Source organism: Notamacropus eugenii, chromosome 2, assembly GCF_028372415.1.
Source record: "Notamacropus eugenii isolate mMacEug1 chromosome 2, mMacEug1.pri_v2, whole genome shotgun sequence".
Taxonomy (NCBI): Eukaryota; Metazoa; Chordata; class Mammalia; order Diprotodontia; family Macropodidae; genus Notamacropus; species Notamacropus eugenii.
The window spans coordinates 453724013-453727395 of record NC_092873.1 but is presented as its reverse complement, the minus strand read 5'-3'; the positions used below and the strand labels follow the sequence as shown (position 1 = coordinate 453727395).

The 3383-nt window shown below is 38.6% G+C and overlaps 1 pseudogene; it reads left to right on the top strand.

Moving 5' to 3' along the window:
* The first annotated feature begins 278 nt into the window (after nucleotides 1-278).
* Nucleotides 279-1336, top strand: LOC140529588 (L-lactate dehydrogenase B chain pseudogene; annotated as a pseudogene).
* The last annotated feature ends 2047 nt before the right edge of the window (nucleotides 1337-3383 follow it).

The window sequence follows — 3383 nt, the reverse complement described above, 5'->3', positions numbered from 1 at the left end:
CAGTCCGCCATTTATGTTTTTCTATTTCTCTGTTCTTGGCCTCTCTAAGCTATCTCTTCCTTAGTGATCTCACTTGTTCCCTTACCTTTAAACTCATCTAATGTAGATTCTCCCAGTCTATATACATCCCATGATCTCCCTAAGTGCAGACACACATTTCTACCTGCCTACTGAAAGTCCCTATCTAATTGTACAGAAAGAAGTTAAAAGTTAACATATCAAAAAATGTTGTTGTAGCTAGGGCACGGCTGGAGAAAGACGTAGTTGCTTCTCTTCTCTCTTCGGGACAAACTTCATCCCAGGCGGTCACCTACTCTTTAGGCAGAACAAAACGGCTACTCTTAAAGAAAAACTGATTGTTCCAGTTGCAGAAGAGGAGGCAGCAGCCCCAAACAATAAGATTACTGTTGTGGGCGTTGGACAAGTTGGTATGGCCTGTGCTATCAGCATACTTGCAAAGAGTCTTGCTGATGAACTTGCCCTTGTTGATGTTTTCGAAGACAAACTCAAAGGAGAAATGATGGATCTACAGCATGGGAGCTTGTTTCTTCAGACTCCTAAAATTGTGGCTGATAAAGATTACTCTGTCACTGCTGGTTCCAAGATTGTTGTAGTCACTGCCAGAGTCTGCCAGCAAGAGGGAGAGAGTCACCTCAATCTGGTACAAAGGAATGTGAATATCTTCAAGTTTATTATTCCCCAGATTGCAAAGTATAGCCCAGACTGTATCATAATTGTGGTTTCCAACCCAGTGAATATCCTTACATATGTCACCTGGAAACTGAGTGGCCTGCCAAAGCACCAGGTGATTGGGAGTGGATGAAATCTGTATTCTGCCAGATTCTGCTATCTTATGTCTGAAAAACTTGGCATCCATCCAAGCAGCTGCCATGACTGGATCCTTGGAGAGCATGGGGACTCAAGTGTGTCTGTATGGAGTGGAGTGAATGTGGCAGGTGTTTCCCTCCAAGACCTGAATCCAGAAATGGGAACTGACAATGACAGTGAAAACTGGAAGGAGGTTCATAAGCTGGTGATTGAAAGTGCCTACGAAGTGATCAGACTCAAAGGATACACTAACTGGGCTATTGGATTAAGTGTTTCTGATCTAATTGAGACCATGTTAAAAAATCTCTCCAAGATTCATCCTGTATCCACTATGGTGAAGGGGATGTATGGCATTGAGAATGAAGTTTTCCTTAGCCTTCCATGCATTCTGAGCACCCGAGGACTGACCAGGGTTATCAACCAGAAGCTGAAAGATGATGAGGTAGCTCAACTCAAGAAGAGTGCAGATACCTTGTGGGATGTCCAAAAAGACCTGAAAGACCTGTAATATTCTGTAGAAACTCAAACAACATGATATGAATCACTGTGCCCACTTAGTAATTAGCCATCCTGGTGGATAGAATTTTTCTGTTGAATTCAACTCTGACCACAGCATCAAAGATTTCGGCATTCTGGCCTCCTAACATCACAGTAAATAGCAATGTTTTGATTGTCTTCACAGTCAGAAGTGGGGTGTCTTCAAAAGCACTGGTGGCCAGTATCTTGGCCATTTTGCTGCTCAGCTGCTCTTTCTTGATTTAATTAGTTCCAGGAAACATCATCCAGAACACTCTGGGAATATAAAAGCCCCTGTCACTGTAGTGATAGAGTTAGGATTTGAACACAGGTATTCTGATTCTAGTCTAAATGCCCCAGTATATCATATTGCTTTCCATAAAGCTGCATATTAAAGTGGAAATCAAGATATTGAGAATTAAAACCCTGGCATACTGATTCAAAGTATAGTTCTTATTCAGCTACATGATAGATGCTATTTTCTTAGAGATCATATTTTATAGAAGATGATTATAAATTCAGAAACTAAAAGCTACCATTTGGCTTTGTATGGATCTTTTTAAAATGTATATATTTAGAGAGCAATGGAGACATCCAATGAAGCATATAAATGGAGAGAGAACCAGAGCAGAGTTCTTTATTTGTCCAAAGAACTAAAAAACACAAAGCCCCATAACAATTAGATTCCTGATCAGAGTAAAAACTGCAAAAGCACTGAAGATTTTAAACATTTAAAATATCTTCTGACAATAGAAATTCTTATAACAAATATGTTCAGAAACCAACTAAGTCAGTAGAATACTTATGGAAGCTTCAAGAATGGAAGGAGTCTGAGTAATTAGAAAATCTAATACTCTACTTTGAGAGGTTTTGGAAAGAGTGTAGCCTTCTAATTAAAATAGTGCCTCCTACAACTCATCTGCATAAATTTTTCTTAAAATGATTAACGTTGTGTTAGAAGTGAGCCCGTCTAAGAATTCCCCAACAGTGAGAAACATGCTCACCTTAAATACCTGTTGTGAAATAAGGAAATCTTTTATTAATCTTTGGGTTCATTCCCCTTGAGTGGACAGGTAGTCTCCCCAGTAAGGTTACAGGATGACTATAACACGTTCAGAAAGATGAGGCTTCTTATACTATTTTCTGAATTTTGGATTTCCCACAATACTGTCCCTGGCCATGTGACTCCATGTTCTCTTCTCTGATAGGCCCTTCCTCACACAGGTTCTTGGGCCTACACATTAGTTTCTGACCTCTATCCTGTCCATGCGAGGTCACAACCCTTATTACCTAGAAATGTGGACAACAGAAATTTCTTGCTTCCCACAAAATCCCCTTTTTTTCTTTATTAAAATTTCTCCTTACACACCTAAATCTAATAAATACCTCCTCACATTCTTTCCTCTATGAATTCTTCCCTTCATCTATCTCCACTTTATATGAGTATGGGAAGGGAGCAAAGTTGACCAATGCAAATTTCAAGGGGACAGTCCCTTTGTTATAAATATAAATACAGAGATTCAAAAGGAAAGGCTAAAATTAATGAATTGTCCATTTAGAAGTTCCATCTCATACAGCAGTCTGAGAAAGAACATCATCTGATGCAGTTTTATGGTCTGGATGCTCCTTCAAGCTGTCTTCAGCACAGCATCTCTGCATCTTCTTTCCTTTGTGTTCTTGTAGAAATCCAGATGTCCACTCTCCTACAAAACTGACTTTAATACAATTTTAGATGACCATTCCTAAGCCTTATGCTCTTATCACTCTTAAAAAATCAACATTGAAACTTTGGCCAATTGTCATGTTTAAGAAATTCACATTAGAACCCAGTTTTTACATTTTATATTAATTTACTATTCATTTTCCACATCAGGAGGATGATGTTTCACTAAAGAGTCAATGACAGGTTCCTGTATTTACATAAATACAGCAAATAATCATTTTTAACACAGTGCATATCACTTCACAAAACAATTTCAGCTTCTGGTCATGTGATACTTCTTTAAAGCATTTACAATATAGACCACAAACTGTTTTTC